Here is a 23,448-nt window from a genome sequence, read left to right as displayed (position 1 = left end):
TCGAAATATGTCCGTCAGGCCCCTTCCCTTGAGATAAATCTGCAAATATCTCGGAAGCGAAGCGAGCTATGGCAAAATGTTAAGAGACCTTTTTTGTAGAGAATTAAGTTTCCTACTTTTTATGTTCTATGATATTTTTTGATCAGATGCGTAGTTCCCGAGATATATCAAGATATTTAAAAGTTCCGAAGCCGCACCAACATAATAGAGATACAGAAACACCGTGGCCCCTTTCTTTGAGATAACTCTGCACTATTGCGAGCTGCAAATGCCACTTCCAGCGTAGCTGTGCAGAAGAAGAACAACAAGAAGAAGAAATAACTCGAAATATGTCCGTCAGGCCCCTTCCCTTGAGATAAATCTGCAAATATCTAGGAAACGAAGCGAGCTATGGCAAAATGTTAAGAGACCTTTTTTGTAGAGAATTAAGTTTCCTACTTTTTATGTTGTATGATATTTTTTGATCAGATGCGTAGTTCTCGAGATATATCAAGATATTTAAAAGTTCCGAAGCCGCACCAACATAATAGAGATACAGAAACACCGTGGCCCGTTTCTTTGAGATAACTCTGCACTATTGCGAGCTGCAAATGCCACTTCCAGCTTAGCTGTGCAGAAGAAGAACAACAAGAAGAAGAAATATCTCGAAATATGTCCGTCAGGCCCCTTCCCTTGAGATAAATCTGCAAATATCTCGGAAGCGAAGCGAGCTATGGCAAAATGTTAAGAGACCTTTTTTGTAGAGAATTAAGTTTCCTACTTTTTATGTTCTATGATATTTTTTGAGCAGATGCGTAGTTCCCGAGATATATCAAGATATTTAAAAGTTCCGAAGCCGCACCAACATAATAGAGATACAGAAACACCGTGGCCCCTTTCTTTGAGATAACTCTGCACTATTGCGAGCTGCAAATGCCACTTCCAGCGTAGCTGTGCAGAAGAAGAACAACAAGAAGAAGAAATAACTCGAAATATGTCCGTCAGGCCCCTTCCCTTGAGATAAATCTGCAAATATCTAGGAAACGAAGCGAGCTATGGCAAAATGTTAAGAGACCTTTTTTGTAGAGAATTAAGTTTCCTACTTTTTATGTTGTATGATATTTTTTGATCAGATGCGTAGTTCTCGAGATATATCAAGATATTTAAAAGTTCCGAAGCCGCACCAACATAATAGAGATACAGAAACACCGTGGCCCGTTTCTTTGAGATAACTCTGCGCTATTGCGAGCTGGAAATGCCACTTCCAGTTTAGCTATGCAGAAGAAGAACAACAAGAAGAAGAAATATCTCGAAATATGTCCGTCAGGCCCCTTCCCATGAGATATATCTGCAAATATCTCGGAAACCAAACGAGCTATGGCAAAATGTTAAGAGACCTTTTTTGTAGAGAATTATGTTTCCTACAATTTATGTTCTATGATATTTTTTGATCAGAAGCGTAGTTTTCGAGATATATCGAGATATTTAAAAGATCCGAAGCCGCACCAACATAATAGAGATACAGAAACACCGTGGCCCCTTTCTTTGAGATAACTCTGCACTATTGCGAGCTGCAAATGCCACTTCCAGCGTAGCTGTGCAGAAAAAGAACAACAAGAAGAAGAAATAACTCGAAATATGTCCGTCAGGCCCCTTCCCTTGAGATAAATCTGCAAATATCTAGGAAACGAAGCGAGCTATGGCAATATGTTAAGAGACCTTTTTTGTAGAGAATTAAGTTTCCTACTTTTTATGTTCTATGATATTTTTTGACCAGATGCGTAGTTCCCGAGATATATCCAGATATTTAAAAGTTCCGAAGCGGCACCAACATAATAGAGATACAGAAACACCGTGGCCCCTTTCTTTGAGATAACTCTGCACTATTGCGCGCTGCAAATGCCACTTCCAGCTTAGCTGTGCAGAAGAAGAACAACAAGAAGAAGAAATATCTCGAAATATGTCCGTCAGGCCCCTTCCCTTGAGATAAATCTGCAAATATCTCGGAAACGAAGCGAGCTATGGCAAAATGTTAAGAGACCTTTTTTGTAGAGAATTATGTTTCCTACAATTTACGTTCTATGATATTTTTTGATCAGAAGCGTAGTTTTCGAGATATATCGAGATATTTAAAAGATCCGAAGCCGCACCAACATAATAGAGATACAGAAACACCGTGGCCCCTTTCTTTGAGATAACTCTGCACTATTGCGAGCTGCAAATGCCACTTCCAGCTTAGCTGTGCAGAAGAAGAACAACAAGAAGAAGAAATATCTCGAAATATGTCCGTCAGGCCCCTTCCCTTGAGATAAATCTGCAAATATCTCGGAAGCGAAGCGAGCTATGGCAAAATGTTAAGAGACCTTTTTTGTAGAGAATTATGTTTCCTACAATTTACGTTCTATGATATTTTTTGATCAGAAGCGTAGTTTTCGAGATATATCGAGATATTTAAAAGATCCGAAGCCGCACCAACATAATAGAGATACAGAAACACCGTGGCCCCTTTCTTTGAGATAACTCTGCACTATTGCGAGCTGCAAATGCCACTTCCAGCTTAGCTGTGCAGAAGAAGAACAACAAGAAGAAGAAATATCTCGAAATATGTCCGTCAGGCCCCTTCCCTTGAGATAAATCTGCAAATATCTCGGAAGCGAAGCGAGCTATGGCAAAATGTTAAGAGACCTTTTTTGTAGAGAATTATGTTTCCTACAATTTACGTTCTATGATATTTTTTGATCAGAAGCGTAGTTTTCGAGATATATCGAGATATTTAAAAGATCCGAAGCCGCACCAACATAATAGAGATACAGAAACACCGTGGCCCCTTTCTTTGAGATAACTCTGCACTATTGCGAGCTGCAAATGCCACTTCCAGCTTAGCTGTGCAGAAGAAGAACAACACGAAGAAGAAATATCTCGAAATATGTCCGTCAGGCCCCTTCCCTTGAGATAAATCTGCAAATATCTCGGAAGCGAAGCGAGCTATGGCAAAATGTTAAGAGACCTTTTTTGTAGAGAATTAAGTTTCCTAGTTTTTATGTTCTATGATATTTTTTGATCAGAAGCGTAGTTTTCGAGATATATCGAGATATTTAAAAGATCCGAAGCCGCACCAACATAATAGAGATACAGAAACACCGTGGCCCCTTTCTTTGAGATAACTCTGCACTATTGCGAGCTGCAAATGCCACTTCCAGCGTAGCTGTGCAGAAGAAGAACAACAAGAAGAAGAAATAACTCGAAATATGTCCGTCAGGCCCCTTCCCTTGAGATAAATCTGCAAATATCTAGGAAACGAAGCGAGCTATGGCAAAATGTTAAGAGACCTTTTTTGTAGAGAATTAAGTTTCCTACTTTTTATGTTCTATGATATTTTTTGATCAGATGCGTAGTTCTCGAGATATATCAAGATATTTAAAAGTTCCGAAGCCGCACCAACATAATAGAGATACAGAAACACCGTGGCCCGTTTCTTGGAGATAACTCTGCGCTATTGCGAGCTGGAAATGCCACTTCCAGTTTAGCTGTGCAGAAGAAGAACAACAAGAAGAAGAAATATCTCGAAATATGTCCGTCAGGCCCCTTCCCATGAGATATATCTGCAAATATCTCGGAAACCAAACGAGCTATGGCAAAATGTTAAGAGACCTTTTTTGTAGAGAATTATGTTTCCTACAATTTATGTTCTATGATATTTTTTGATCAGAAGCGTAGTTTTCGAGATATATCGAGATATTTAAAAGATCCGAAGCCGCACCAACATAATAGAGATACAGAAACACCGTGGCCCCTTTCTTTGAGATAACTCTGCACTATTGCGAGCTGCAAATGCCACTTCCAGCGTAGCTGTGCAGAAGAAGAACAACAAGAAGAAGAAATAACTCGAAATATGTCCGTCAGGCCCCTTCCCTTGAGATAAATCTGCAAATATCTAGGAAACGAAGCGAGCTATGGCAAAATGTTAAGAGACCTTTTTTGTAGAGAATTAAGTTTCCTACTTTTTATGTTCTATGATATTTTTTGACCAGATGCGTAGTTCCCGAGATATATCCAGATATTTAAAAGTTCCGAAGCGGCACCAACATAATAGAGATACAGAAACACCGTGGCCCCTTTCTTTGAGATAACTCTGCACTATTGCGCGCTGCAAATGCCACTTCCAGCTTAGCTGTGCAGAAGAAGAACAACAAGAAGAAGAAATATCTCGAAATATGTCCGTCAGGCCCCTTCCCTTGAGATAAATCTGCAAATATCTCGGAAACGAAGCGAGCTATGGCAAAATGTTAAGAGACCTTTTTTGTAGAGAATTATGTTTCCTACAATTTACGTTCTATGATATTTTTTGATCAGGAGCGTAGTTTTCGAGATATATCGAGATATTTAAAAGATCCGAAGCCGCACCAACATAATAGAGATACAGAAACACCGTGGCCCCTTTCTTTGAGATAACTCTGCACTATTGCGAGCTGCAAATGCCACTTCCAGCTTAGCTGTGCAGAAGAAGAACAACAAGAAGAAGAAATATCTCGAAATATGTCCGTCAGGCCCCTTCCCTTGAGATAAATCTGCAAATATCTCGGAAGCGAAGCGAGCTATGGCAAAATGTTAAGAGACCTTTTTTGTAGAGAATTAAGTTTCCTACTTTTTATGTTCTATGATATTTTTTGATCAGATGCGTAGTTCTCGAGATATATCAAGATATTTAAAAGTTCCGAAGCCGCACCAACATAATAGAGATACAGAAACACCGTGGCCCCTTTCTTTGAGATAACTCTGCGCTATTGCGAGCTGGAAATGCCACTTCCAGTTTAGCTGTGCAGAAGAAGAACAACAAGAAGAAGAAATATCTCGAAATATGTCCGTCAGGCCCCTTCGCATGAGATCTATCTGCAAATATCTCGGAAACCAAACGAGCTATGGCAAAATGTTAAGAGACCTTTTTTGTAGAGAATTATGTTTCCTACAATTTATGTTCTATGATATTTTTTGATCAGAAGCGTAGTTTTCGAGATATATCGAGATATTTAAAAGATCCGAAGCCGCACCAACATAATAGAGATACAGAAACACCGTGGCCCCTTTCTTTGAGATAACTCTGCACTATTGCGACCTGCAAATGCCACTTCCAGCTTAGCTGTGCAGAAGAAGAACAACAAGAAGAAGAAATATCTCGAAATATGTCCGTCAGGCCCCTTCCCTTGAGATAAATCTGCAAATATCTCGGAAGCGAAGCGAGCTATGGCAAAATGTTAAGAGACCTTTTTTGTAGAGAATTAAGTTTCCTACTTTTTATGTTCTATGATATTTTTTGATCAGATGCGTAGTTCCCGAGATATATCAAGATATTTAAAAGTTCCGAAGCCGCACCAACATAATAGAGATACAGAAACACCGTGGCCCCTTTCTTTGAGATAACTCTGCACTATTGCGAGCTGCAAATGCCACTTCCAGCGTAGCTGTGCAGAAGAAGAACAACAAGAAGAAGAAATAACTCGAAATATGTCCGTCAGGCCCCTTCCCTTGAGATAAATCTGCAAATATCTAGGAAACGAAGCGAGCTATGGCAAAATGTTAAGAGACCTTTTTTGTAGAGAATTAAGTTTCCTACTTTTTACGTTCTATGATATTTTTTGATCAGATGCGTAGTTCCCGAGATATATCCAGATATTTAAAAGTTCCGAAGCGGCACCAACATAATAGAGATACAGAAACACCGTGGCCCCTTTCTTTGAGATAACTCTGCACTATTGCGAGCTGCAAATGCCACTTCCAGCTTAGCTGTGTAGAAGAAGAACAACAAGAAGAAGAAATATCTCGAAATATGTCCGTCAGGCCCCTTCCCTTGAGATAAATCCGCAAATATCTCGGAAACGAAGCGAGCTATGGCAAAATGTTAAGAGACCTTTTTTGTAGAGAATTATGTTTCCTACAATTTACGTTCTATGATATTTTTTGATCAGAAGCGTAGTTTTCGAGATATATCGAGATATTTAAAAGATCCGAAGCCGCACCAACATAATAGAGATACAGAAACACCGTGGCCCCTTTCTTTGAGATAACTCTGCGCTATTGCGAGCTGGAAATGCCACTTCCAGTTTAGCTGTGCAGAAGAAGAACAACAAGAAGAAGAAATATCTCGAAATATGTCCGTCAGGCCCCTTCCCATGAGATCTATCTGCAAATATCTCGGAAACCAAACGAGCTATGGCAAAATGTTAAGAGACCTTTTTTGTAGAGAATTATGTTTCCTACAATTTATGTTCTATGATATTTTTTGATCAGAAGCGTAGTTTTCGAGATATATCGAGATATTTAAAAGATCCGAAGCCGCACCAACATAATAGAGATACAGAAACACCGTGGCCCCTTTCTTTGAGATAACTCTGCACTATTGCGAGCTGCAAATGCCACTTCCAGCTTAGCTGTGCAGAAGAAGAACAACACGAAGAAGAAATATCTCGAAATATGTCCGTCAGGCCCCTTCCCTTGAGATAAATCTGCAAATATCTCGGAAGCGAAGCGAGCTATGGCAAAATGTTAAGAGACCTTTTTTGTAGAGAATTAAGTTTCCTAGTTTTTATGTTCTATGATATTTTTTGATCAGAAGCGTAGTTTTCGAGATATATCGAGATATTTAAAAGATCCGAAGCCGCACCAACATAATAGAGATACAGAAACACCGTGGCCCCTTTCTTTGAGATAACTCTGCACTATTGCGAGCTGCAAATGCCACTTCCAGCGTAGCTGTGCAGAAGAAGAACAACAAGAAGAAGAAATAACTCGAAATATGTCCGTCAGGCCCCTTCCCTTGAGATAAATCTGCAAATATCTAGGAAACGAAGCGAGCTATGGCAAAATGTTAAGAGACCTTTTTTGTAGAGAATTAAGTTTCCTACTTTTTATGTTCTATGATATTTTTTGATCAGATGCGTAGTTCTCGAGATATATCAAGATATTTAAAAGTTCCGAAGCCGCACCAACATAATAGAGATACAGAAACACCGTGGCCCGTTTCTTGGAGATAACTCTGCGCTATTGCGAGCTGGAAATGCCACTTCCAGTTTAGCTGTGCAGAAGAAGAACAACAAGAAGAAGAAATATCTCGAAATATGTCCGTCAGGCCCCTTCCCATGAGATATATCTGCAAATATCTCGGAAACCAAACGAGCTATGGCAAAATGTTAAGAGACCTTTTTTGTAGAGAATTATGTTTCCTACAATTTATGTTCTATGATATTTTTTGATCAGAAGCGTAGTTTTCGAGATATATCGAGATATTTAAAAGATCCGAAGCCGCACCAACATAATAGAGATACAGAAACACCGTGGCCCCTTTCTTTGAGATAACTCTGCACTATTGCGAGCTGGAAATGCCACTTCCAGCGTAGCTGTGCAGAAGAAGAACAACAAGAAGAAGAAATAACTCGAAATATGTCCGTCAGGCCCCTTCCCTTGAGATAAATCTGCAAATATCTAGGAAACGAAGCGAGCTATGGCAAAATGTTAAGAGACCTTTTTTGTAGAGAATTAAGTTTCCTACTTTTTATGTTCTATGATATTTTTTGACCAGATGCGTAGTTCCCGAGATATATCCAGATATTTAAAAGTTCCGAAGCGGCACCAACATAATAGAGATACAGAAACACCGTGGCCCCTTTCTTTGAGATAACTCTGCACTATTGCGCGCTGCAAATGCCACTTCCAGCTTAGCTGTGCAGAAGAAGAACAACAAGAAGAAGAAATATCTCGAAATATGTCCGTCAGGCCCCTTCCCTTGAGATAAATCTGCAAATATCTCGGAAACGAAGCGAGCTATGGCAAAATGTTAAGAGACCTTTTTTGTAGAGAATTATGTTTCCTACAATTTACGTTCTATGATATTTTTTGATCAGGAGCGTAGTTTTCGAGATATATCGAGATATTTAAAAGATCCGAAGCCGCACCAACATAATAGAGATACAGAAACACCGTGGCCCCTTTCTTTGAGATAACTCTGCACTATTGCGAGCTGCAAATGCCACTTCCAGCTTAGCTGTGCAGAAGAAGAACAACAAGAAGAAGAAATATCTCGAAATATGTCCGTCAGGCCCCTTCCCTTGAGATAAATCTGCAAATATCTCGGAAGCGAAGCGAGCTATGGCAAAATGTTAAGAGACCTTTTTTGTAGAGAATTAAGTTTCCTACTTTTTATGTTCTATGATATTTTTTGATCAGATGCGTAGTTCTCGAGATATATCAAGATATTTAAAAGTTCCGAAGCCGCACCAACATAATAGAGATACAGAAACACCGTGGCCCCTTTCTTTGAGATAACTCTGCGCTATTGCGAGCTGGAAATGCCACTTCCAGTTTAGCTGTGCAGAAGAAGAACAACAAGAAGAAGAAATATCTCGAAATATGTCCGTCAGGCCCCTTCCCATGAGATCTATCTGCAAATATCTCGGAAACCAAACGAGCTATGGCAAAATGTTAAGAGACCTTTTTTGTAGAGAATTATGTTTCCTACAATTTATGTTCTATGATATTTTTTGATCAGAAGCGTAGTTTTCGAGATATATCGAGATATTTAAAAGATCCGAAGCCGCACCAACATAATAGAGATACAGAAACACCGTGGCCCCTTTCTTTGAGATAACTCTGCACTATTGCGACCTGCAAATGCCACTTCCAGCTTAGCTGTGCAGAAGAAGAACAACAAGAAGAAGAAATATCTCGAAATATGTCCGTCAGGCCCCTTCCCTTGAGATAAATCTGCAAATATCTCGGAAGCGAAGCGAGCTATGGCAAAATGTTAAGAGACCTTTTTTGTAGAGAATTAAGTTTCCTACTTTTTATGTTCTATGATATTTTTTGATCAGATGCGTAGTTCCCGAGATATATCAAGATATTTAAAAGTTCCGAAGCCGCACCAACATAATAGAGATACAGAAACACCGTGGCCCCTTTCTTTGAGATAACTCTGCACTATTGCGAGCTGCAAATGCCACTTCCAGCGTAGCTGTGCAGAAGAAGAACAACAAGAAGAAGAAATAACTCGAAATATGTCCGTCAGGCCCCTTCCCTTGAGATAAATCTGCAAATATCTAGGAAACGAAGCGAGCTATGGCAAAATGTTAAGAGACCTTTTTTGTAGAGAATTAAGTTTCCTACTTTTTACGTTCTATGATATTTTTTGATCAGATGCGTAGTTCCCGAGATATATCCAGATATTTAAAAGTTCCGAAGCGGCACCAACATAATAGAGATACAGAAACACCGTGGCCCCTTTCTTTGAGATAACTCTGCACTATTGCGAGCTGCAAATGCCACTTCCAGCTTAGCTGTGCAGAAGAAGAACAACAAGAAGAAGAAATATCTCGAAATATGTCCGTCAGGCCCCTTCCCTTGAGATAAATCCGCAAATATCTCGGAAACGAAGCGAGCTATGGCAAAATGTTAAGAGACCTTTTTTGTAGAGAATTATGTTTCCTACAATTTACGTTCTATGATATTTTTTGATCAGAAGCGTAGTTTTCGAGATATATCGAGATATTTAAAAGATCCGAAGCCGCACCAACATAATAGAGATACAGAAACACCGTGGCCCCTTTCTTTGAGATAACTCTGCGCTATTGCGAGCTGGAAATGCCACTTCCAGTTTAGCTGTGCAGAAGAAGAACAACAAGAAGAAGAAATATCTCGAAATATGTCCGTCAGGCCCCTTCCCATGAGATCTATCTGCAAATATCTCGGAAACCAAACGAGCTATGGCAAAATGTTAAGAGACCTTTTTTGTAGAGAATTATGTTTCCTACAATTTATGTTCTATGATATTTTTTGATCAGAAGCGTAGTTTTCGAGATATATCGAGATATTTAAAAGATCCGAAGCCGCACCAACATAATAGAGATACAGAAACACCGTGGCCCCTTTCTTTGAGATAACTCTGCACTATTGCGACCTGCAAATGCCACTTCCAGCTTAGCTGTGCAGAAGAAGAACAACAAGAAGAAGAAATATCTCGAAATATGTCCGTCAGGCCCCTTCCCTTGAGATATATCTGCAAATATCTCGGAAGCGAAGCGAGCTATGGCAAAATGTTAAGAGACCTTTTTTGTAGAGAATTAAGTTTCCTACTTTTTATGTTCTATGATATTTTTTGATCAGATGCGTAGTTCCCGAGATATATCAAGATATTTAAAAGTTCCGAAGCCGCACCAACATAATAGAGATACAGAAACACCGTGGCCCCTTTCTTTGAGATAACTCTGCACTATTGCGAGCTGCAAATGCCACTTCCAGCGTAGCTGTGCAGAAGAAGAACAACAAGAAGAAGAAATAACTCGAAATATGTCCGTCAGGCCCCTTCCCTTGAGATAAATCTGCAAATATCTAGGAAACGAAGCGAGCTATGGCAAAATGTTAAGAGACCTTTTTTGTAGAGAATTAAGTTTCCTACTTTTTATGTTCTATGATATTTTTTGATCAGATGCGTAGTTCCCGAGATATATCCAGATATTTAAAAGTTCCGAAGCGGCACCAACATAATAGAGATACAGAAACACCGTGGCCCCTTTCTTTGAGATAACTCTGCACTATTGCGAGCTGCAAATGCCACTTCCAGCTTAGCTGTGCAGAAGAAGAACAACAAGAAGAAGAAATATCTCGAAATATGTCCGTCAGGCCCCGTCCCTTGAGATAAATCTGCAAATATCTCGGAAGCGAAGCGAGCTATGGCAAAATGTTAAGAGACCTTTTTTGTAGAGAATTAAGTTTCCTACGTTTTATGTTCTATGATATTTTTTGATCAGATGCGTAGTTCCCGAGATATATCAAGATATTTAAAAGTTCCGAAGCCGCACCAACATAATAGAGATACAGAAACACCGTGGCCCCTTTCTTTGCGATAACTCTGCACTATTGCGAGCTGCAAATGCCACTTCCAGCGTAGCTGTGCAGAAGAAGAACAACAAGAAGAAGAAATAACTCGAAATATGTCCGTCAGGCCCCTTCCCTTGAGATAAATCTGCAAATATCTAGGAAACGAAGCGAGCTATGGCAAAATGTTAAGAGACCTTTTTTGTAGAGAATTAAGTTTCCTACTTTTTATGTTCTATGATATTTTTTGATCAGATGCGTAGTTCCCGAGATATATCCAGATATTTAAAAGTTCCGAAGCGGCACCAACATAATAGAGATACAGAAACACCGTGGCCCCTTTCTTTGAGATAACTCTGCACTATTGCGAGCTGCAAATGCCACTTCCAGCTTAGCTGTGCAGAAGAAGAACAACAAGAAGAAGAAATATCTCGAAATATGTCCGTCAGGCCCCTTCCCTTGAGATAAATCTGCATATATATCGGAAACGAAGCGAGCTATGGCAAAATGTTAAGAGACCTTTTTTGTAGAGAATTAAGTTTCCTACTTTTTATGTTCTATGATATTTTTTGACCAGATGCGTAGTTCCCGAGATATATCCAGATATTTAAAAGTTCCGAAGCGGCACCAACATAATAGAGATACAGAAACACCGTGGCCCCTTTCTTTGAGATAACTCTGCACTATTGCGCGCTGCAAATGCCACTTCCAGCTTAGCTGTGCAGAAGAAGAACAACAAGAAGAAGAAATATCTCGAAATATGTCCGTCAGGCCCCTTCCCTTGAGATAAATCTGCAAATATCTCGGAAGCGAAGCGAGCTATGGCAAAATGTTAAGAGACCTTTTTTGTAGAGAATTAAGTTTCCTACTTTTTATGTTCTATGATATTTTTTGATCAGATGCGTAGTTCTCGAGATATATCAAGATATTTAAAAGTTCCGAAGCCGCACCAACATAATAGAGATACAGAAACACCGTGGCCCCTTTCTTTGAGATAACTCTGCGCTATTGCGAGCTGGAAATGCCACTTCCAGTTTAGCTGTGCAGAAGAAGAACAACAAGAAGAAGAAATATCTCGAAATATGTCCGTCAGGCCCCTTCCCATGAGATATATCTGCAAATATCTCGGAAACCAAACGAGCTATGGCAAAATGTTAAGAGACCTTTTTTGTAGAGAATTATGTTTCCTACAATTTATGTTCTATGATATTTTTTGATCAGAAGCGTAGTTTTCGAGATATATCGAGATATTTAAAAGATCCGAAGCCGCACCAACATAATAGAGATACAGAAACACCGTGGCCCCTTTCTTTGAGATAACTCTGCACTATTGCGACCTGCAAATGCCACTTCCAGCTTAGCTGTGCAGAAGAAGAACAACAAGAAGAAGAAATATCTCGAAATATGTCCGTCAGGCCCCTTCCCTTGAGATAAATCTGCAAATATCTCGGAAGCGAAGCGAGCTATGGCAAAATGTTAAGAGACCTTTTTTGTAGAGAATTAAGTTTCCTACTTTTTATGTTCTATGATATTTTTTGATCAGATGCGTAGTTCCCGAGATATATCAAGATATTTAAAAGTTCCGAAGCCGCACCAACATAATAGAGATACAGAAACACCGTGGCCCCTTTCTTTGAGATAACTCTGCACTATTGCGAGCTGCAAATGCCACTTCCAGCGTAGCTGTGCAGAAGAAGAACAACAAGAAGAAGAAATAACTCGAAATATGTCCGTCAGGCCCCTTCCCTTGAGATAAATCTGCAAATATCTAGGAAACGAAGCGAGCTATGGCAAAATGTTAAGAGACCTTTTTTGTAGAGAATTAAGTTTCCTACTTTTTATGTTCTATGATATTTTTTGATCAGATGCGTAGTTCCCGAGATATATCCAGATATTTAAAAGTTCCGAAGCGGCACCAACATAATAGAGATACAGAAACACCGTGGCCCCTTTCTTTGAGATAACTCTGCACTATTGCGAGCTGCAAATGCCACTTCCAGCTTAGCTGTGCAGAAGAAGAACAACAAGAAGAAGAAATATCTCGAAATATGTCCGTCAGGCCCCTTCCCTTGAGATAAATCTGCATATATATCGGAAACGAAGCGAGCTATGGCAAAATGTTAAGAGACCTTTTTTGTAGAGAATTAAGTTTTCTACTTTTTATGTTCTATGATATTTTTTGATCAGATGCGTAGTTCTCGAGATATATCAAGATATTTAAAAGTTCCGAAGCTGCACCAACATAATAGAGATACAGAAACACCGTGGCCCCTTTCTTTGAGATAACTCTGCACTATTGCGAGCTGCAAATGCCACTTCCAGCTTAGCTGTGCAGAAGAAGAACAACAAGAAGAAGAAATATCTCGAAATATGTCCGTCAGGCCCCTTCCCTTGAGATAAATCTGCAAATATCTAGGAAACGAAGCGAGCTATGGCAAAATGTTAAGAGACCTTTTTTGTAGAGAATTAAGTTTCCTACTTTTTATGTTCTATGATATTTTTTGATCAGATGCGTAGTTCCCGAGATATATCCAGATATTTAAAAGTTCCGAAGCGGCACCAACATAATAGAGATACAGAAACACCGTGGCCCCTTTCTTTGAGATAACTCTGCACTATTGCGAGCTGCAAATGCCACTTCCAGCTTAGCTGTGCAGAAGAAGAAATATCTCGAAATATGTCCGTCAGGCCCCTTCCCTTGAGATAAATCTGCAAATATCTCGGAAGCGAAGCGAGCTATGGCAAAATGTTAAGAGACCTTTTTTGTAGAGAATTAAGTCTCCTACTTTTTATGTTCTATGATATTTTTTGATCAGATGCGTAGTTCCCGAGATATATCAAGATATTTAAAAGTTCCGAAGCCGCACCAACATAATAGAGATACAGAAACACCGTGGCCCCTTTCTTTGAGATAACTCTGCACTATTGCGAGCTGCAAATGCCACTTCCAGCGTAGCTGTGCAGAAGAAGAACAACAAGAAGAAGAAATAACTCGAAATATGTCCGTCAGGCCCCTTCCCTTGAGATAAATCTGCAAATATCTAGGAAACGAAGCGAGCTATGGCAAAATGTTAAGAGACCTATTTTGTAGAGAATTAAGTTTCCTACTTTTTATGTTCTATGATATTTTTTGATCAGATGCGTAGTTCTCGAGATATATCAAGATATTTAAAAGTTCCGAAGCCGCACCAACATAATAGAGATACAGAAACACCGTGGCCCCTTTCTTTGAGATAACTCTGCGCTATTGCGAGCTGGAAATGCCACTTCCAGTTTAGCTGTGCAGAAGAAGAACAACAAGAAGAAGAAATATCTCGAAATATGTCCGTCAGGCCCCTTCCCATGAGATATATCTGCAAATATCTCGGAAACCAAACGAGCTATGGCAAAATGTTAAGAGACCTTTTTTGTAGAGAATTATGTTTCCTACAATTTATGTTCTATGATATTTTTTGATTAGAAGCGTAGTTTTCGAGATATATCGAGATATTTAAAAGATCCGAAGCCGCACCAACGTAATAGAGATACAGAAACACCGTGGCCCCTTTCTTGGAGATAACTCTGCACTAGTGCGAGCCGCAAATGCCGCATCCAGCTTAGCTGTGCAGAAGAAGAACAACAAGAAGAAGAAATATCTCTAAATATGTCCGTCAGGCCCCTTCCCTCGAGATAAATCTGCAAATATCTCGGAAACGAAGCGAGCTATGGCAAAATGTTAAGAGACCTTTTTTGTTGAGAATTAAGTTTCCTACTTTTTATGTTCTATGATATTTTTTGATCAGATGCGTAGTTCTCGAGATATATCAAGATATTTAAAAGTTCCGAAGCCGCACCAACATAATAGAGATACAGAAACACCGTGGCCCCTTTCTTTGAGATAACTCTGCACTATTGCGAGCTGCAAATGCCACTTCCAGCTTAGCTGTGCAGAAGAAGAACAACAAGAAGAAGAAATATCTCGAAATATGTCCGTCAGGCCCCTTCCCTTGAGATAAATCTGCAAATATCTCGGAAGCGAAGCGAGCTATGGCAAAATGTTAAGAGACCTTTTTTGTAGAGAATTAAGTCTCCTACTTTTTATGTTCTATGATATTTTTTGATCAGATGCGTAGTTCCCGAGATATATCAAGATATTTAAAAGTTCCGAAGCCGCACCAACATAATAGAGATACAGAAACACCGTGGCCCCTTTCTTTGAGATAACTCTGCACTATTGCGAGCTGCAAATGCCACTTCCAGCGTAGCTGTGCAGAAGAAGAACAACAAGAAGAAGAAATAACTCGAAATATGTCCGTCAGGCCCCTTCCCTTGAGATATATCTGCAAATATCTAGGAAACGAAGCGAGCTATGGCAAAATGTTAAGAGACCTCTTTTGTAGAGAATTAAGTTTCCTACTTTTTATGTTCTATGATATTTTTTGATCAGATGCGTAGTTCTCGAGATATATCAAGATATTTAAAAGTTCCGAAGCCGCACCAACATAATAGAGATACAGAAACACCGTGGCCCCTTTCTTTGAGATAACTCTGCGCTATTGCGAGCTGGAAATGCCACTTCCAGTTTAGCTGTGCAGAAGAAGAACAACAAGAAGAAGAAATATCTCGAAATATGTCCGTCAGGCCCCTTCCCATGAGATATATCTGCAAATATCTCGGAAACCAAACGAGCTATGGCAAAATGTTAAGAGACCTTTTTTGTAGAGAATTATGTTTCCTACAATTTATGTTCTATGATATTTTTTGATCAGAAGCGTAGTTTTCGAGATATATCGAGATATTTAAAAGATCCGAAGCCGCACCAACATAATAGAGATACAGAAACACCGTGGCCGCTTTCTTTGAGATAACTCTGCACTAGTGCGAGCCGCAAATGCCGCATCCAGCTTAGCTGTGCAGAAGAAGAACAACAAGAAGAAGAAATATCTCGAAATATGTCCGTCAGGCCCCTTCCCTCGAGATAAATCTGCAAATATCTCGGAAACGAAGCGAGCTATGGCAAAATGTTAAGAGACCTTTTTTGTAGAGAATTAAGTTTCCTACTTTTTATGTTCTATGATATTTTTTGATCAGATGCGTAGTTCTCGAGATATGTCAAGATATTTAAAAGTTCCGAAGCCGCACCAACATAATAGAGATACAGAAACACCGTGGCCCCTTTCTTTGAGATAACTCTGCACCATTGCGAGCTGCAAATGCCACTTCCAGCTTAGCTGTGCAGAAGAAGAACAACAAGAAGAAGAAATATCTCGAAATATGTCCGTCAGGCCCCTTCCCTTGAGATAAATCTGCAAATATCTAGGAAACGAAGCGAGCTATGGCAAAATGTTAAGAGACCTTTTTTGTAGAGAATTAAGTTTCCTACTTTTTATGTTCTATGATATTTTTTGATCAGATGCGTAGTTCCCGAGATATATCCAGATATTTAAAAGTTCCGAAGCGGCACCAACATAATAGAGATACAGAAACACCGTGGCCCCTTTCTTTGAGATAACTCTGCACTATTGCGAGCTGCAAATGCCACTTCCAGCTTAGCTGTGCAGAAGAAGAACAACAAGAAGAAGAAATATCTCGAAATATGTCCGTCAGGCCCCTTCCCTTGAGATAAATCTGCATATATATCGGAAACGAAGCGAGCTATGGCAAAATGTTAAGAGACCTTTTTTGTAGAGAATTAAGTTTTCTACTTTTTATGTTCTATGATATTTTTTGATCAGATGCGTAGTTCTCGAGATATATCAAGATATTTAAAAGTTCCGAAGCTGCACCAACATAATAGAGATACAGAAACACCGTGGCCCCTTTCTTTGAGATAACTCTGCACTATTGCGAGCTGCAAATGCCACTTCCAGCTTAGCTGTGCAGAAGAAGAACAACAAGAAGAAGAAATATCTCGAAATATGTCCGTCAGGCCCCTTCCCTTGAGATAAATCTGCAAATATCTCGGAAACGAAGCGAGCTATGGCAAAATGTTAAGAGACCTTTTTTGTAGAGAATTAAGTTTCCTACTTTTTATGTTCTATGATATTTTTTGATCAGATGCGTAGTTCTCGAGATATATCAAGATATTTAAAAGTTCCGAAGCCGCACCAACATAATAGAGATACAGAAACACCGTGGCCCCTTTCTTTGAGATAACTCTGCGCTATTGCGAGCTGGAAATGCCACTTCCAGTTTAGCTGTGCAGAAGAAGAACAACAAGAAGAAGAAATATCTCGAAATATGTCCGTCAGGCCCCTTCCCTTGAGATATATCTGCAAATATCTCGGAAACGAAACGAGCTATGGCAAAATGTTAAGAGACCTTTTTTGTAGAGAATTAAGTTTCCTACTCTTTATGTTCTATGATACTTTTTGATCAGATGCGTAGTTCTCGAGATATATCGAGATATTTAAAAGATCCGAAGCCGCACCAACGTAATAGAGATACAGAAACACCGTGGCCCCTTTCTTGGAGATAACTCTGCACTAGTGCGAGCCGCAAATGCCGCATCCAGCTTAGCTGTGCAGAAGAAGAACAACAAGAAGAAGAAATATCTCTAAATATGTCCGTCAGGCCCCTTCCCTCGAGATAAATCTGCAAATATCTCGGAAACGAAGCGAGCTATGGCAAAATGTTAAGAGACCTTTTTTGTTGAGAATTAAGTTTCCTACTTTTTATGTTCTATGATATTTTTTGATCAGATGCGTAGTTCTCGAGATATATCAAGATATTTAAAAGTTCCGAAGCCGCACCAACATAATAGAGATACAGAAACACCGTGGCCCCTTTCTTTGAGATAACTCTGCACTATTGCGAGCTGCAAATGCCACTTCCAGCTTAGCTGTGCAGAAGAAGAACAACAAGAAGAAGAAATATCTCGAAATATGTCCGTCAGGCCCCTTCCCTTGAGATAAATCTGCAAATATCTCGGAAGCGAAGCGAGCTATCGCAAAATGTTAAGAGACCTTTTTTGTAGAGAATTAAGTCTCCTACTTTTTATGTTCTATGATATTTTTTGATCAGATGCGTAGTTCCCGAGATATATCAAGATATTTAAAAGTTCCGAAGCCGCACCAACATAATAGAGATACAGAAACACCGTGGCCCCTTTCTTTGAGATAACTCTGCACTATTGCGAGCTGCAAATGCCACTTCCAGCGTAGCTGTGCAGAAGAAGAACAACAAGAAGAAGAAATAACTCGAAATATGTCCGTCAGGCCCCTTCCCTTGAGATATATCTGCAAATATCTAGGAAACGAAGCGAGCTATGGCAAAATGTTAAGAGACCTCTTTTGTAGAGAATTAAGTTTCCTACTTTTTATGTTCTATGATATTTTTTGATCAGATGCGTAGTTCTCGAGATATATCAAGGTATTTAAAAGTTCCGAAGCCGCACCAACATAATAGAGATACAGAAACACCGTGGCCCCTTTCTTTGAGATAACTCTGCACTATTGCGAGCTGCAAATGCCACTTCCAGCTTAGCTGTGCAGAAGAGGAACAACAAGAAGAAGAAATATCTCGAAATATGTCCGTCAGGCGCCTTCCTTTGAGATAAATCTGCAAATATCTCGGAAACAAAGCGAGCTATTTCAAAATGTTAAGAGACCTTTTTTGTAGAGAATTATGTTTCCTACAATTTACGTTCTATGATATTTTTTGATCAGAAGCGTAGTTTTCGAGATATATCGAGATATTTAAAAGATCCGAAGCCGCACCAACATAATAGAGATACAGAAACACCGTGGCCCCTTTCTTTGAGATAACTCTGCACTATTGCGAGCTGCAAATGCCACTTCCAGCTTAGCTGTGCAGAAGAAGAACAACAAGAAGAAGAAATATCTCGAAATATGTCCGTCAGGCCCCTTCCCTTGAGATAAATCTGCAAATATCTCGGAAACGAAGCGAGCTATGGCAAAATGTTAAGAGACCTTTTTTGTAGAGAATTAAGTTTCCTACTTTTTATGTTCTATGATATTTTTTGATCAGATGCGTAGTTCTCGAGATATATCAAGATATTTAAAAGTTCCGAAGCCGCACCAACATAATAGAGATACAGAAACACCGTGGCCCCTTTCTTTGAGATAACTCTGCACTATTGCGAGCTGGAAATGCCACTTCCAGTTTAGCTGTGCAGAAGAAGAACAACAAGAAGAAGAAATATCTCGAAATATGTCCGTCAGGCCCCTTCCCTTGAGATATATCTGCAAATATCTCGGAAACGAAACGAGCTATGGTAAAATGTTAAGAGACCTTTTTTGTAGAGAATTATGTTTCCTACAATTTATGTTCTATGATATTTTTTGATTAGAAGCGTAGTTTTCGAGATATATCGAGATATTTAAAAGATCCGAAGCCGCACCAACGTAATAGAGATACAGAAACACCGTGGCCCCTTTCTTGGAGATAACTCTGCACTAGTGCGAGCCGCAAATGCCGCATCCAGCTTAGCTGTGCAGAAGAAGAACAACAAGAAGAAGAAATATCTCTAAATATGTCCGTCAGGCCCCTTCCCTCGAGATAAATCTGCAAATATCTCGGAAACGAAGCGAGCTATGGCAAAATGTTAAGAGACCTTTTTTGTTGAGAATTAAGTTTCCTACTTTTTATGTTCTATGATATTTTTTGATCAGATGCGTAGTTCTCGAGATATATCAAGATATTTAAAAGTTCCGAAGCCGCACCAACATAATAGAGATACAGAAACACCGTGGCCCCTTTCTTTGAGATAACTCTGCACTATTGCGAGCTGCAAATGCCACTTCCAGCTTAGCTGTGCAGAAGAAGAACAACAAGAAGAAGAAATATCTCGAAATATGTCCGTCAGGCCCCTTCCCTTGAGATAAATCTGCAAATATCTCGGAAGCGAAGCGAGCTATGGCAAAATGTTAAGAGACCTTTTTTGTAGAGAATTAAGTCTCCTACTTTTTATGTTCTATGATATTTTTTGATCAGATGCGTAGTTCCCGAGATATATCAAGATATTTAAAAGTTCCGAAGCCGCACCAACATAATAGAGATACAGAAACACCGTGGCCCCTTTCTTTGAGATAACTCTGCACTATTGCGAGCTGCAAATGCCACTTCCAGCGTAGCTGTGCAGAAGAAGAACAACAAGAAGAAGAAATAACTCGAAATATGTCCGTCAGGCCCCTTCCCTTGAGATATATCTGCAAATATCTAGGAAACGAAGCGAGCTATGGCAAAATGTTAAGAGACCTCTTTTGTAGAGAATTAAGTTTCCTACTTTTTATGTTCTATGATATTTTTTGATCAGATGCGTAGTTCTCGAGATATATCAAGATATTTAAAAGTTCCGAAGCCGCACCAACATAATAGAGATACAGAAACACCGTGGCCCCTTTCTTTGAGATAACTCTGCGCTATTGCGAGCTGGAAATGCCACTTCCAGTTTAGCTGTGCAGAAGAAGAACAACAAGAAGAAGAAATATCTCGAAATATGTCCGTCAGGCCCCTTCCCATGAGATATATCTGCAAATATCTCGGAAACCAAACGAGCTATGGCAAAATGTTAAGAGACCTTTTTTGTAGAGAATTATGTTTCCTACAATTTATGTTCTATGATATTTTTTGATCAGAAGCGTAGTTTTCGAGATATATCGAGATATTTAAAAGATCCGAAGCCGCACCAACATAATAGAGATACAGAAACACCGTGGCCGCTTTCTTTGAGATAACTCTGCACTAGTGCGAGCCGCAAATGCCGCATCCAGCTTAGCTGTGCAGAAGAAGAACAACAAGAAGAAGAAATATCTCGAAATATGTCCGTCAGGCCCCTTCCCTCGAGATAAATCTGCAAATATCTCGGAAACGAAGCGAGCTATGGCAAAATGTTAAGAGACCTTTTTTGTAGAGAATTAAGTTTCCTACTTTTTATGTTCTATGATATTTTTTGATCAGATGCGTAGTTCTCGAGATATGTCAAGATATTTAAAAGTTCCGAAGCCGCACCAACATAATAGAGATACAGAAACACCGTGGCCCCTTTCTTTGAGATAACTCTGCACCATTGCGAGCTGCAAATGCCACTTCCAGCTTAGCTGTGCAGAAGAAGAACAACAAGAAGAAGAAATATCTCGAAATATGTCCGTCAGGCCCCTTCCCTTGAGATAAATCTGCAAATATCTAGGAAACGAAGCGAGCTATGGCAAAATGTTAAGAGCCCTTTTTTGTAGAGAATTAAGTTTCCTACTTTTTATGTTCTATGATATTTTTTGATCAGATGCGTAGTTCCCGAGATATATCCAGATATTTAAAAGTTCCGAAGCGGCACCAACATAATAGAGATACAGAAACACCGTGGCCCCTTTCTTTGAGATAACTCTGCACTATTGCGAGCTGCAAATGCCACTTCCAGCTTAGCTGTGCAGAAGAAGAACAACAAGAAGAAGAAATATCTCGAAATATGTCCGTCAGGCCCCTTCCCTTGAGATAAATCTGCATATATATCGGAAACGAAGCGAGCTATGGCAAAATGTTAAGAGACCTTTTTTGTAGAGAATTAAGTTTTCTACTTTTTATGTTCTATGATATTTTTTGATCAGATGCGTAGTTCTCGAGATATATCAAGATATTTAAAAGTTCCGAAGCTGCACCAACATAATAGAGATACAGAAACACCGTGGCCCCTTTCTTTGAGATAACTCTGCACTATTGCGAGCTGCAAATGCCACTTCCAGCTTAGCTGTGCAGAAGAAGAACAACAAGAAGAAGAAATATCTCGAAATATGTCCGTCAGGCCCCTTCCCTTGAGATAAATCTGCAAATATCTCGGAAACGAAGCGAGCTATGGCAAAATGTTAAGAGACCTTTTTTGTAGAGAATTAAGTTTCCTACTTTTTATGTTCTATGATATTTTTTGATCAGATGCGTAGTTCTCGAGATATATCAAGATATTTAAAAGTTCCGAAGCCGCACCAACATAATAGAGATACAGAAACACCGTGGCCCCTTTCTTTGAGATAACTCTGCGCTATTGCGAGCTGGAAATGCCACTTCCAGTTTAGCTGTGCAGAAGAAGAACAACAAGAAGAAGAAATATCTCGAAATATGTCCGTCAGGCCCCTTCCCTTGAGATATATCTGCAAATATCTCGGAAACGAAACGAGCTATGGCAAAATGTTAAGAGACCTTTTTTGTAGAGAATTAAGTTTCCTACTCTTTATGTTCTATGATACTTTTTGATCAGATGCGTAGTTCTCGAGATATATCGAGATATTTAAAAGATCCGAAGCCGCACCAACGTAATAGAGATACAGAAACACCGTGGCCCCTTTCTTGGAGATAACTCTGCACTAGTGCGAGCCGCAAATGCCGCATCCAGCTTAGCTGTGCAGAAGAAGAACAACAAGAAGAAGAAATATCTCTAAATATGTCCGTCAGGCCCCTTCCCTCGAGATAAATCTGCAAATATCTCGGAAACGAAGCGAGCTATGGCAAAATGTTAAGAGACCTTTTTTGTTGAGAATTAAGTTTCCTACTTTTTATGTTCTATGATATTTTTTGATCAGATGCGTAGTTCTCGAGATATATCAAGATATTTAAAAGTTCCGAAGCCGCACCAACATAATAGAGATACAGAAACACCGTGGCCCCTTTCTTTGAGATAACTCTGCACTATTGCGAGCTGCAAATGCCACTTCCAGCTTAGCTGTGCAGAAGAAGAACAACAAGAAGAAGAAATATCTCGAAATATGTCCGTCAGGCCCCTTCCCTTGAGATAAATCTGCAAATATCTCGGAAGCGAAGCGAGCTATCGCAAAATGTTAAGAGACCTTTTTTGTAGAGAATTAAGTCTCCTACTTTTTATGTTCTATGATATTTTTTGATCAGATGCGTAGTTCCCGAGATATATCAAGATATTTAAAAGTTCCGAAGCCGCACCAACATAATAGAGATACAGAAACACCGTGGCCCCTTTCTTTGAGATAACTCTGCACTATTGCGAGCTGCAAATGCCACTTCCAGCGTAGCTGTGCAGAAGAAGAACAACAAGAAGAAGAAATAACTCGAAATATGTCCGTCAGGCCCCTTCCCTTGAGATATATCTGCAAATATCTAGGAAACGAAGCGAGCTATGGCAAAATGTTAAGAGACCTCTTTTGTAGAGAATTAAGTTTCCTACTTTTTATGTTCTATGATATTTTTTGATCAGATGCGTAGTTCTCGAGATATATCAAGGTATTTAAAAGTTCCGAAGCCGCACCAACATAATAGAGATACAGAAACACCGTGGCCCCTTTCTTTGAGATAACTCTGCACTATTGCGAGCTGCAAATGCCACTTCCAGCTTAGCTGTGCAGAAGAGGAACAACAAGAAGAAGAAATATCTCGAAATATGTCCGTCAGGCGCCTTCCTTTGAGATAAATCTGCAAATATCTCGGAAACAAAGCGAGCTATTTCAAAATGTTAAGAGACCTTTTTTGTAGAGAATTATGTTTCCTACAATTTACGTTCTATGATATTTTTTGATCAGAAGCGTAGTTTTCGAGATATATCGAGATATTTAAAAGATCCGAAGCCGCACCAACATAATAGAGATACAGAAACACCGTGGCCCCTTTCTTTGAGATAACTCTGCACTATTGCGAGCTGCAAATGCCACTTCC

The sequence above is a fragment of the Osmia lignaria genome, unplaced genomic scaffold, assembly GCF_051020975.1.
Source record: "Osmia lignaria lignaria isolate PbOS001 unplaced genomic scaffold, iyOsmLign1 scaffold0011, whole genome shotgun sequence".
Classification (NCBI taxonomy): Eukaryota; Metazoa; Arthropoda; class Insecta; order Hymenoptera; family Megachilidae; genus Osmia; species Osmia lignaria.
Note: the sequence above shows the minus strand (reverse complement) of the source record.